This window comes from Cyanistes caeruleus, chromosome 1 (genome assembly GCF_971803275.1).
Source record: "Cyanistes caeruleus chromosome 1, bCyaCae1.hap1.1, whole genome shotgun sequence".
Classification (NCBI taxonomy): Eukaryota; Metazoa; Chordata; class Aves; order Passeriformes; family Paridae; genus Cyanistes; species Cyanistes caeruleus.
This window is the reverse complement of record NC_141701.1, coordinates 130899606-130913731: the sequence shown is the minus strand read 5'-3', so window position 1 is coordinate 130913731 and position 14126 is coordinate 130899606. Positions and strand designations below refer to the sequence as shown.

General features: G+C 39.1%; 1 protein-coding gene and 1 long non-coding RNA gene across 3 annotated transcripts in view; one reads left to right on the top strand and one right to left on the bottom strand.

Moving 5' to 3' along the window:
• Positions 1–14126, top strand: part of ZNF804B (zinc finger protein 804B) — a 231580-nt gene that overhangs the window by 112588 nt on the left and 104866 nt on the right. The window lies entirely within an intron of this gene.
• LOC147655908 (uncharacterized) lies at positions 6201–11101 on the bottom strand. The gene is made up of 3 exons (XR_015278227.1): positions 10954–11101; positions 9983–10160; positions 6201–9898 (listed from the first exon to the last, which is right to left on the bottom strand). It is a non-coding gene; the product is annotated as an uncharacterized LOC147655908 (long non-coding RNA).

Genomic DNA, 14126 nt, shown 5'->3' with positions numbered 1-14126 from the left:
GAAAAACTCTCTAAATAAGCAAAATCTGTGTCTGGTCCTGATGATCTATTAGAATGGGCCACTTACATGTTTTAAGAAATTTCAGTAGGTATTTCAACAGATCAGGTCTTGGTTGTGTGTGATTCCTTCTTATGCCATTATATTCCCCCCTGTTATTCCTTTATACAATATAGATTGCCAATAAGTCACTGCATTTTCAGTGCCTGGGATTTCATGTGTGTGGAAATGTCAGATTCATAAAACACCATGCTAAACCTGCTTTCATAGATCAATCACAAAAGAGTTTCATTAAACTCATAGTGTTAAAGGAAGGCAAAAGCTTAAGAAGATCCATAAATAATGAAAGACAAATTGGAAAATATTCGTATGAAAAGTGATTAAAAGTCACTAATGTTTCTTCAAAACACTCCAAATAGATTTTTAGAATGCTGACAAGTCCATAATCTCTTTTTATTTTTTAAAGCCTCATCTAGAAAGCATCCAGTGCTGTCTGCAGCAACACTCTTCATTTGTCAGAGTAGCCTGGGATAGTTGTTGGCAGAACTGAAAAAGGAGCTCAGGAAGAAAGTAGTGTGGTCTTATCTAGATTGTCATGGCTGCTGAAGTAAAAAGATTTCATTTTCCATTTATACCACCCACGAAGCGAAGGATGCTGTAGAACAATACACAGCTCTGTGTAGCTCCCCAGCTCTGATGTGAAAAATCACCATCAGAGACAAGGTTGTGCTTGAGGATCTGCCAAGCTGTAGCCTGTACTCTGGGAACATCTCAGGTTGCTGTTTTCCTTTTTGCCAGTTCCTGTTGGCTATGTGGGAGCAGCAGGATCTCACTGGTGCTGGCCTTTGTGTGAGCCTGTGGGGCTGCAGATGAGGTGCAGATGCCTTGTGGCATCTGGAATTCGTTTTTCTCAGCTCTGCTGAGGGCTTTCCCCCCACCTAGCATCCTCAAGGCGTTTGGCTGAGTACCAATACCTCCTGTAAGCTGTATCCTAGGCAGAGCTGTCTCAGGGACCACAGCAGATCCAGAAAACTGCTCCCATGGTGATCCAGTGGAGACTTCTCAGGAGGTGCTGCCCTTGGTCTGGGGAGATCCTTACAGGAGAGAGAAAGTGCACACATAATCCTGTGCCTGAGTGCGTAGTCAGCTGCTCTCCTCGCCACATCCATCCTGCTCTGGGTGTCTGAATTTGGCCCTGTAAAGGTCTCTTTCTGTACAACATATTTCATTTAGACTAATGCATTGTGATCATTTTTGCAGCTGTACAGGTAAAACCTGATAATATAAATTTGTAGTTAAAATGATGCAAGTTGTTCACTCTGCAGGATATACCGGATGCCACAGTCCTGCCTTAGGAAGAGACAGACTCTCTGACCTGGTGTCCTGGCTCTGTTATATCTGAGTTACATGGTTCTATTTTACTGCACCAAGGGGGGTAGGTTAGGGTCATTGTTATCTTGGCCGTGTCATCTACCTTCACTTACACAAAAGTAAGCAGGCCCAAGAAGTTTTCGCCTGATATTATTATTCTATATATCAAGCCATTCCACTGTAAGCAGCTCTGAATGTAGCTGTGACCCCTTTTCTACTTTCAAAATGAAAGATCTCTCAAGCCATAGGTTTTTTTAAAAGTTACAGTGCTGAAATGAAATTCCCTAAGCACAGCCAGTGTCTCCTGTGCTCCTTTGCACTATTTTCCATTTGGGGCACAAAATAAAAAGTGTATCTTGGCTGTGTATAATTAATGTCATGGAGCTGTGATCCTGGCATGACACTAGCTGTATCACTGAGAGCAGAAGGTAAGAAGAAATCATGATTGCTCAGCAATTTACACGGGAGGATGAAGGAGAAAGGCATTTTAAATTAATGGTTCTAGGGCCTTGATGTTGCCCTGCCACATTTCATAAATCTTTTCTGAGCAATATCTCCTGTGAAAAGGACTTCACAATCGCTTAGGGAATACCAAACAGGTACCCATTTCAGAAAGAAACTGTTTTTACATTTTGCTTCAAAATGCAACCCATGGAAAGATGTAGCATCTTATAGAGTAGCACTAAATGTCTGCTGACTGCAAAGGAGAGTCCTGCTTCTCAAAGCCATTTATCTTTGAAACAACACCTGTACCCTTCGATAAAATGTTCTCCCTGCCAGGCTTGAGTACCACAGCAGAGAATTACCTGAAGGCTGGTCCCATGCCAGGAAATACCCCCTCCCCATCTCTCTGTGAGCTCATACACCAGCACTCTGTGACCCTCACTCAAAACATGGGTGGCTCTTGGCTCTGCCTTTACAGTGAGCTCTGAAGCCCTGTGTGTCCTGGAAAGTCAGTTCCTTTGTGCAAGCACCACTGCATATCTCAGCCTTCCTTTAAAACCTCTGGGGAGCAGATGTGTGTACTTCTAGGGTTTGAAGAACACAGCAGCAGTGGGAAATCCCACTGTATGTGGTATATTCAATACTGATCTTGCATTTGGAATGTTTCACCAGCAGAACTGTTGGACAGTGGAAAGTGCTTCTCTGTGGCATTCCTCGCTCAGCCCCCTGCCCCAAGGCCCCCTTCCCTTGCCCAGCCCAAGGCTTTCTTCATCTTCTCTCTGGAGTAGATAGCAGGTAACCTTATATGTTACACATGTTCCTCTCAAAGACTTCAGTGGTGTAGGAGATCAGTCTTCCCATGAACGGATTGCATTAATTGACATGTATAACACAGTAGTTAGTGCATTGTGAGAGAAGGATAGATGACCTACCTTAATATATTCAGTAGCTGTTATGTCCCTTACAGTGTTGCATCCAATGCAAAAAAAAGCTTTTACCTCACATAGCCTGCTCCTGAGTACTAAAAACACTTGAGCAATACCACAAGTGACTCCCTTACCACAGTTATTTCCCAAAAATAATTCCTTATGCCTCCCTCATGACTGTCATTTGCTACAAAATCATTTCCACTATGATCTGTACAGAGCCACTAATGCATTTTGTGACTAAAAGCAACCACTGTTTAGCACTGAAATCCAGAAAAGATTGCAAAGGAAAAACAAACAGGAAAAAAATAAAGGGCACCATGTGTCCACAAGCAAAGACACTGTGAAGGGCTTGGAATTGGAGGGCAAACTTTCCCTTGAGCTGGCAGGGCTGGCAGCAGCTGTGAAGAAGGTCACAGTGCAGGGGCCAGGGGCCACTGTGCCCTGATGGTCACAGCAGTCACAGCAGCCATTGCTCCTCAGGGGTGTTTATGGGAGTAGTGTCATGCCCAGGGAGGGGAAGGGATGCTGAGAGGTTTGATTCATGCTTTCCTGATAAGCCTGGGTGGAAATGGCATGTACCTGACCCTGTACAGCACACTTGAGGGAGAGCAGAGCCCTCTGTATAGGTCAGCACTGCCTCCGGCCATGCCTAGCAACTCCATTTCACCTTCCCACCCTGCTAGCTGAGCAGCTGGTGCAGCAGCTATGGCTCTCCAAATACGTTTTCAGACACAATGGAAAAATGATTAATTCTCACTTTATTTAATTGAAGATAAATAAGGTACTGGTGGAATAGTGGTCAATTTGCTCAGTGAATGTTTAATGCTTTCTGTGTGATTGAATCTCCATATTATTTACTACCCCCTATTTTTGTTCTCATCAGGCAGCTTTCAGCAATGGCTCCCAATCTTTCTGCATTTCAGCAGCCTGCATAACAACAGTTTTAAGCAGAGTGATCTGTTAATTGGATAATATACTAATTACGGGCGAAAATTAGGAAGCTTATTTGAGAAATGTGAGGACCATTAAAATAAAATGAACTCCCAAATGAGAACTGGGTTACACATAAAAAATACCCTGTCTTTAAAAGTCAGAATTTACAAAGATTACTTCGAAAGCTTGATATGAGAAGTGTGACTTTTACAAGAGTGTGATATCAGCAGGACTAATTGGGGATGACAGATTGAGAATGCACTAATACCTGGAAAAATAATGAAGTGCATAACTTCTAGTTCAGGGAATCCCAGGAAACCTTTATTTTTGCTGAAGTGCAAGGGACATTTTGAACCTATGTTGTCTCTAGCAATAACTTCAATGACAGCAGATAAAAATAAGCACTGTGCAAACAATGGAATTCACTGGTGTGAGAAGGCATTTGACTGCAGCATGCTCCCTGTAAATTTGGTTTCTGATCTGCTACCAATATAACTCCCCTCTCTGGTTAGAAATGCTGTCCCATACTGTAAAAATTTAATAGATCCAGGGGGCCAGTCACTGCCTCTTCCTGAATCTTAACGAGAATGGTCTTAGCAATAAAGGGTCTACAAGGCTGTATAGTGAGATTTTAAGATCCTTCATTGAATATGTAGACTTTGTCATAACAGTATGAAGCTAAGATTTAAAAATAACCCTTTTTTGAAAAGTTGAAATTGAACATGATTTGGGGGTAGCACAAAAATGGAAGAAGAAACATCTTGTGGGAGATACTGTCCGAAATCATAACCATCTAGCTGAGGTAAAGTGACTGTGCCAACACATCATGTGATGATGGTTTTTAACCGATTACAACACTGTGCAAAGGAAAATTTTTAACAGAATCTCAATGAAGCTGCTGATGAGGCAACATGGGAGTCACTCCAAAACTTGCTTTTGAAGGGCAAATCTGAATGAGGATACAGGTTTGGCTACTCTAATTCCAGCTTCCTTCTCCCAGTACTGGATCTGCTGTTCTGTATCTGTCTTCTGAAGCCTCTGCAGGTCCATTGGTGCTTCTCTTGGAGCTGGAGTGCATCAGCTGTGCCACCAGGATCTGGTTACAGGGGTGCTTGTGACAGTGCAAGTCTAATGAGAAGGGCATGAAAACCTGTGTGGCCACAGCCATAAAAAGTGTCCTGCCTGTGCATGCTCCTGGCTTTGGAAAGGAGCTCTGAAATCCCGTCAGGGTGTGCAGCAATCAGCCTGGTGCAGAGGCAAGGGCAAATATTCCTCATAGACACTGGAATGAAATGGAGGAAATTGTTTTTAAAAATGTGACCCCTAGAGGAAGCAACATGATTTTGAAGAATTTTACTCAATGCCTGTAATTTCAAGAAGCTTCTGTGGAAAAGATTACATGGATCTTAAACACAACTATAAAACATATATAGGAAATGGAATCTGTCTTCAAGCACCGCATTAGTAATTAGGAGTAGGAGACTCAGATCTTTGGATCTACCATGATGCTACCTAAAAACATGGTAATGGTTGATTTTTAAAAGGCTTTCTTTTACCTTCAGTAAAATGGAGACAATCATGTTCCTGTTATCTCATATTTAGAAAGCTTTAGAAAGCTTGTTGGCTTTCTTTACTGCCTCAGCAGGAAAAGTATTTTTCTTAACTAATTGCTAGTAGCACAAGAACAGAAGCCCTCAGCACTATCACTGTGTTCAAATAATTTATAAAAATAATAGATCAGATGCTTCCTAACTTGCACAAAGTGAGTTAGTATAGTATAATGTGAAAAATAATAATGTAGAAAGGCAAGTCTGCAAAAAGAGTTGGCTGAATAATTAATACTTAAATTGAATCTGATACATTTTGCTTTTCTCTCCATTGATAGAAAGCCTGTATAAGTTGACTGCTTCTGCAGACTTGTTCTGTTATTCTATGATTCATTTGCTCTATATATCTCTTTTGGAGTATTGTCTGTGTTGTTTAACTGTGATGGTTGCACAAGACACATGGTGTTGTTTCTCATTTTTGATAGTGAAGAGCTAATGTTGACATCCAGGACTCTGATACTAATGCTTATAGAAAACAAACACAAAATCCACTTTCTATAAATATTTGAGCATAAAAACTTAGTACTTGCTTTACATGAATATTGATAATAGCAAAATATGGTGTTACGGGTTTTCCAAATGTTCATGCAAAGTTAAACAAGGTAAAAAGCAGATTGTTTGAAAGTGTGACTGAACACTCCTCCTGTTTTTCCTAGTTTCACAGCTCTGACAAAATTCTAAGCTGTGCCATTATCAGCAAGATCATTTTCTTCTTTCCTCACCTCAATGTATGTTTCTTATATGTGAATGCTGGCATGAGCTTAGAGATGGGAGACTCCACCTATTAAGGCTGATGCTGTAAGGTGTGTGCTAAGGACACCCAAAACACTACAGCATTAGTTTAGATCCCTCAGAGCTTATTTTAATGAATGGCATGACATTCCTGATGGCAAACTTGCTGCCACATGTTCCCAGCACAATCCAGATGACAGGTCAGCTTCCCACTTGGAAGTGGACATGATCCCACAGCCTTATTGGTATTTTGAGATAACCACTGGAATACCAGCAGTGGGTCACTGGAAAACACATTATGTCTGAGTTCACTCTGTCTATCGGAGGCCCAGGATGCCCAGCTAAGCTGTTTTTAAAATACCTCCATAAAACCAAATTTTTATAAGTCCCCAAATAGCAAAGCAATTTCAGGAATACAACAAGATAAACAAGGAGAAAAATATGAAAGCAAAATAGTAAGTGTAGGCTGGCTATTCTCTGAAAACACCATGTGTTAATCATAGACTGCGGCAAGGGAAGGGGAACATGGGAAAAATTCTGAATAGTGACACTTGGTAATTGCAAATGGTACAGTGAGTACCAATAACCTTCATCATACTCATACTCAGAAACCTTAGAAACACTGTGTATAAATGTGTGAGTGATGCTTGAGAATACGAGAAAAAAACAACTCTTTTCCTGTAAAACAGAGTGCTTTCCCCTCTCGGTACTCAGCTTCTGCACAAATAGGCTGATGGTGGAATAGAAGACTTTTGTGAATATATTTTATCTCCTGTGTTGCTGATATCATGGAGCAGTCCAGCTGGCAGCTTCAGGCTTCAATCTGATGTGCAGAACTCTGCAAGTGTCCCTTCTCACCAGGGCACCCAGAGACCAGAACTTCATGTGGTTTAACAGCTGCCCTGGCCTGCAGATGGTGCTCAGAGCATGTGAGTGGTGCATGGACAGAGGAGCTTGGGCATCACTAGGGCAACTATCTCCCCTGCATCAGCCTAACCAAAATTGGAGACTCCTCTCTCTAGATGCAAAAGTTAGAGCACATTTGCTCACAAGCAGTATTTCCCCTCGGTACTTTTCTTAAGGAGAAGAAAAGGTCTCTCTAGGTACTTAAAAAAATGAAATTAACCTGAAGTTTTGTTTTGACCTATGTTATTGGATCAGTGGAGCTTTTGAGAGGTTGTTTGTGGAGACAGAAATAGAAAGTGGAGGAGCTGACATTTCAAGGATGTGTTTTGTACACATAAGAAATCAACAGTAAATACATTTTGGATTCATGAGTTTACATATTTGTACGGAGATATCTTTCTGAGAGAAATACGAGGACAACAGCTGTATGGACCCTATTCTGAAATTCAAGATACAGCTTCTGTTGGTAAAGAGCAGGTGCTTTATCCTCTCAAAACACCTACAGCTTTAGTATGTGTGAGGTTATTGTTCATATTCTGCTCTTAGGATATTTTTTTTGTGCCAAAGCAGTATGTATTTAAATTACAATTCTATTTTAATGAAATAATTCCCTGTTAATAATGACAGGGTTACCAGCTCCCTTATCTAGTTAAGGGAATTCTTCCACATTCAAGATAGAATCTTTCCTCCTTGATATTAATACATCAATCTAATTATAAAAGCCTTAGATAAATGGGCAGAACAAATTAATTTAATTCTGCCCTGCCTTACAGTCACAAGAACATTTCTTTTCTGTTCACATATCTTTGCATTGCAGGTCATATATCTCATAAACTTTTCAAATAAATCCTGCTTATTACTAATTACGTTCACTCTCTCTGTGCCATCAAATTCATTTTCCACTATGACACTGTTATAAATATTCCATTTCGTTGCTAGCACTGAACATCCTTAAGAAGTCTTTGTCAACTTGTTATTACAGTAACATGTGGCTTATAACAAGATGTCTTATATTCATTTTTGCCATGTTTAAATATCAAGTTGCTTTTACTTTGCCCTGTGTAAGAAACCACTGAATGTAAAGGAGAAGGTTAATGCAATAGGAAAAATAAATCAATTTCATGTTTCAACTAACAGCCTTAATAGTTGGCTAAATCTCATCAAATTTTTCTTTTTGAGACTAATTTGATAGTGGGCCTAATATCAAGAAACAATTACTGGCTTGAAAGCAGCTCTTGTCTGTATGTCTCATTTTAAGACACATCAAATGAAAATTAGAAGTAAGGGAGATGATGTTATAGTTCACAGCAAACTCCTAAGCATGTGAGTCAAGTTCAATATGCTTGAATGGCTTGAGAGGTCAATGAAATGTAAGCGCTTGCACCTACTCTCATTGCACTGGTTTTTAGTAATTACGGTTTATTGAAATTCATTTGGTTGTTTAGAGCAAGGATCTCTTGAGTGAGTGAGTTTCTTTGTACTCTTTTGAATGTTTTTAGTGCAACCATAGCTGCCAGCTCATATGTTCCTAAATGGAGACTCAAAGCAAGAAGCTTGTCTAAAATGAGATACAAAGATATCCCATTTTTGGTTTCATGAAGAAGTTTGCTAGTGCTTTCTCCTGATGAGCATGGTAACCAATCCATGGATGCAGAGAATATTAATTATTTCAGAAATGAGCAGATGAGTGTGTAAGAAATATTGATTTTAACCAGGGACTTGTCTCTTCAGTCAGTCAGGTGACGGTCCCAGTTCCTAGTGCTGGGTGTTCTCTTTAATGATTTTTCAACTTGGTGTTAATTTTCTGCTCAAATAGGATTTGGGATCTGAAGCATGCATAAACAGGAACATAAACAGAGCTATTTCAGGATCTCCATAACTGGTGTGCCTTCCTTCAAATGATAAATATCTAGCTGTGTCTGTGAAGCCAGGCACATCAAAATGTCCTTGGGCTGTCTTAAATTCTTAAATTCAAACTAAAATAATACAAAAATTTTATTCAACAATTCAAAGCCTGGCCTCAGTAGTTTGTTGATTACTTGTGTGCTGCATTGTATCACTTGCCATATTCTGTATAGACAACAAATATGTCCACTTGATGCAGATTTCAAAAAAGCATGATTAGAACTTTCCTTGATCCCACTGTTTGGATGGAAAGTTTATACAGTACTGTCCTTAGAACAATTACTGGTACCAGTGTGATGTTCTTGCAATAAATTTAACTGATGTGGTTTGCCTGTGCCGTGGGCCCTGATGGGATGCATTCATGAGTGCTGAGAGATATGGTGGACACCATGCTGAGGCCAGTCACAATCATGACCAGTGTCTGAGGACTGGGAGAAAGCAAAAGTACCTCAGTCTTCAGAAAGGGGCAAAAAAAATGACCCATGGAACTATCATCCAGTCAGCCTCACCTCAATCCCTGGAAAAGTGATGGAGCAACTCATTCTGGAGGCCATCTCTATCCACATGGGTGACAAGAAGGTGATCAGAAGTCAGCACAGTACCACTAATTGTAAATCATGCTTGACAAATCTGATCATCTTCTACAAGGAAACAGCCACCTGGATGGATGAGGGAAGTGCAGTAGATACTGTTTACCTGAACTTCAGCAAGGTTTTCAACATTATCTCTCACAACATCCTTCCACAGGCAAACTCATTGCCTTCCATTCGAAAGCTCAGAAAGAGCAGGCTGGTTGAGTAGATGGTGAGGTGGATTGAGAACTGGCTGAATGGCCAGGTCTCAGAGGGTTTTGAGCAGTGGCACAGGGTCTAGTTGGACTGTCACTAGTGATGTCCCCCAAGGTTCAATCTTGGAATTGTTTAACTTGTTCATTTATTACTTGGATGAAGGGGCAGATGCCTCCTCAGCAAGTTCACTGATGACACAAAGCTGAAAGGAGTGGCCGATACTCTGGAGTGCTGTGCAGCCCTTCAGAGGGACCTTGACAGGCTGGAGGGATTGGAAGAGCAGAACCTTTTGAAATTCAACAAAGACAAATTCAGGGTCCTGTAGGTGGGGAAGAATAACCCCACACACCAGTACAGGCCAGGAACTCACCTGCTGGGAGGTAGCTCTGAGGAGAAGGACCTGGGGGTCCTGGTGGACAATGAGCTGTCATGAACCAGCCCTCGTAGCCTTGCAGACCAATGGTATCCTGGGGTGCATTAAGAAGAGCAGTTCCAGCATTTCCAGGGAGGTGATCCTGCCCCTCAGCTCAGCCCTGGTGAGGTCACATCTGGAGTGAGATATATATCTATATATCTATATATCTATATTTATATCTATATCTAATAATCTATATCTATCTATATCTATATCTATATCATCTATATATAGTAGGAAACTTCTGGACAATGACATGTTACATTTTATGACTTGTGTGCCGTAACTAATGTGGTGAGCCACTGAATTTTTTTTGAGATTTTGAAAACCATTTTATTCTTACTATGATAACCAGATTTGTAATCAGAGTAGCCTTAAAATCTAAGTCCAGACTATTCAGCCACTAATTAGGTCCTTGAAAAAAGCTGGAGGGGTACAAATGAGAAAAAAGAAAAACTAGTATAACTGTCGATCTTGAAAGCACAGAGAGAAAAAGCAGACTAAGTGGAAGACTAAAAATGAAAATGAGAATAACACAGGACAAAGATAGGAGCTGAGTTGGAACTGGTGCCAAGTATAATGGAGTTCTACTGATGCTGAGAAATTTTCCCAAAACCAGTAAAGTTTTCTTTCAGTTTCCATAGGAAAAGGATAGCATCAAGGTACTACTTTAGGAAATATCCTTTGAAAGTTTCTCTGGCATGAGTTTAGCAGCAGATCACATCGGATGATGAACTTATCTGACCTTAAAATCTCCAAGAAGTCAAGAAGACATAGTTAGAAATAATTGAGGAAATATGTGTAAAACTATTACTGCACAGTTTTACAAATTTTTCTTCGATTTAATTTTTAACGGTCTCTATTACACCTCCATAACTGTCCCTCTAGGAGCATGATTTCAACATTTAGATAATGAAACCTCTCACCATTTGACCTGAGAAGTGCCTCAAATGCACAGTGGCCTGTAACCCAGTACATCTGCAGGACACCATGCAGTACTGCCCTGAAAGCAGCCAGACTCTCGTGGAAGATGCATTGCACCTGAACTAAACCTGCCACAGGAGTTTTACAGGTGGCTTCATCAGCCCTGTCTCAAGGATTTCTGCACCATCTGTGCTACAGGTAGTCATGAAATAAGATTTACCTGTTACTGTTTTGGTACTGCAGATCTATGTGAACTAAATCAGAAAAAATTTAGAAGAGAGAATTTAAGTATTTCCTATTTGTTTTGTTTTTCTTTAGATATTACTATTTTTGTGGTTGTTCATTACTGTTATTTATGATGTACGTCATCAAGGCCCATTTGTAAACTCTCAGCTTTAATTCTTACACAGAGATTTCAAAAGAAAGATTTGAGGGATGGAAACATTAAAAAAAAAAAAGAAAACTACTTTTCCATTCAGGACAGCTCAACAGTTGAGACCTATTTAAAATATTTTTATATATAATATATTATATATATATTATTTTAATATATATATAAAATATATAAAATATTCTAAATAATATTATATATAAATATATAAAATATTTTAATATATATATATAAAAATATTTTTTATATAAGTCACATACTTTTTGAGTTTGGATAAACAGAGGAGTCTGGTGCATTTTAACAGTAACTTTGAAAGCTTAGTAATTATCACCAGAAATCATCATTAAGCCTCCAGATAAACAATGAAATGTCACTTGGTTTCACAATATAATAGGAATAATTTCTACTAATTATTCCTGTGATGAATTTTTCTCATTATCTTTTACTAGAGGAAAAGGAAAGTGAAAAATCAATATTTCAGCTTTTTCTTTTTCATCTGGGAACTCTAGTTATGTATTTTGCATGGTTATAAAGGGAACCAGGGGGCAGTCAAGGAGACTAAGAAATATTAAACTTGGAACCAATAGTGATTAACAATAAATGCAGCTGTCATCAGCATGCAGACAACTGTTGATTCAGAGGAAATTTCTGCCCCTTACAGTCTTTCTTTAGAGACTCAGTTTTCCCTTTTCCTTAAAACAATCATCTTGATGTCTCTTTTGGATGGATTAGCTAGATTAATTTCAGCATCCCTTATTTCTTCCTTTGCTCATATAATGTCCAACTGTAACACTTGTTTCTTCCCACATTTGCTATTTAGCTTTGCATTTAGTTTTGCCTTTTTTAGTATCATCATTCAATCCCACCTCTGCTGATGTAAGATCTTTCCTTTGCTGTCTGAGCACAGCTAGAAAAGCCAATGAACAGCTTGCACACAGACTTCTTAAGCTGGGGAATCACTTTTGCTGGGAACATTGGTCAACCAAGTTTTCAACTTATACTGAAATTCGATTAACTGTGATGCAAGAGAAGATGTCAGGATTGTGATCAGCTGCTTTGTGGTCTTTAGGGCATCTATAAGGCAAAATCAAAACATCCACTCCATCTAGGATGTGTTGCAATTAATGAAAAAAAACCATCAGTGCTGTTGAAGACTAGAACTGAACAGAAATTTTCTGCTGGAATGTTTTGCCCTCCAACGATCCCAGTCTATCAGGAAGCAATATCCTATGGAATGTGGCCCCTGGGGGAAGCCCAGCCTGTTCACCACTGGGCACCTATCACAACCTCAATTCTCACCCTGATGCTGCCTAGAACCCCACTTTGCAGCATATGGGGCTCTGAAACTTTGACCCTGAGGGAAATTAGAGAAAGTGAAAGAATGGGATTGATTTTAGAGTATTTTGCTTGTCTAAAGAAAGTTGACTTGAAGTTACGTGTAGCACTCGTAGTTTTTGCAGAAAATGGGTACACCAGAGAATGGTTTTATCTGTCCTTTTCTAGAGTACTTTTCTTCAGCAGAAAGGGATCATCCTTTGTGAATGACTGCTTCCTTCCATTTTTTAGAAAGCCTAAATTAGATTTCAAAACTTTTAGACAGGAAAGCTGGGACAGAAAAATTTTCCCAAAATGACATGTAAAGTCATATATAGATTTATACTTATAATTTCAGTTATAGTTGGGTATATGTATGCATATATAAACACATACAATTATATATATAGAAAGAATAATTCAAATTATGAAAGAGATTTTGGTCATTGATTTTCCTTTCTTTTAAGGTTATAGTTTTAAAATCTCAATTTCTTGCAAGTGACAGTTACAGTTTTCATAGAATTCTGTGAAAAACAAATATTTTACTTTGTCTTTTCTGTAGATGAGGGAATCTGAAGTCTGCTAACTACAAATGTGAATGATGTAGCATTCTAACAGAGTTTCAGGGAAAATAGAGCATGAAATTCAGAGTATCCCTTCAGTTTTGATAGAAAAACAAAACCATTTTTTCAGTGTTGAAAAATAGTATTTTCAAGTGTCATACCTTGCTGCCTATATTCAGATGTTTTTCATCAAAAGACTGCACATACATAAAATAAAAATATCTAAATGCAATGCATTATTTTTCAGTCTCCCAGTGTGGCTATGATATTAGGAGACAAGATGTACACTAATTTACCATTGCTAGTTGAGCTGCTTCAGTGTGACAATGAGTAATTGACCAATGGGTTTGGAAACAGATGTAAAGTGGCAATGTTTCCAGTGGGGTTATGATAAAACACTTGCTTTCTTAGTTTCCAGTATAGACAGCTTTGGAGTGTATAATCCATCAATGAAATTGTTAACTAAATTAAATCCTGACTCAATTTAGAAATAAAATTTGATTTATGACATTTAGAAGGTCCTTTTAGTGTACTAGCTAAACACCTCACAAACCTCTCAGTAGCCTCAGTTGCATATAAGTTGTGAACAGAAGCCTCCTGAGTGAGTTTTGCACACTCATCAGAGGGTTCTGTGACAAGGTGGTGCTGAGCACTCAAGTCTGCCTTCATAATAATGGTCTAACTACAAACTCCTTTGTCCTCACTCCCAGTGGAACAAGTATAGCTGCATGCAACTTATATTTATAAAGAAATGTGATACAGAAAAATGTAGGAGAGATAAAATAATTGGTAAATTCAAAAGCTGAGGTTGTATCTAGGCTGGATGTTTTTATGACAGTGAAGAAAATAACTAGCTGTGAGCAGCAAAAGGACATTCTGTGGTTTCAGAAGTGTATGCTGCTCCAGA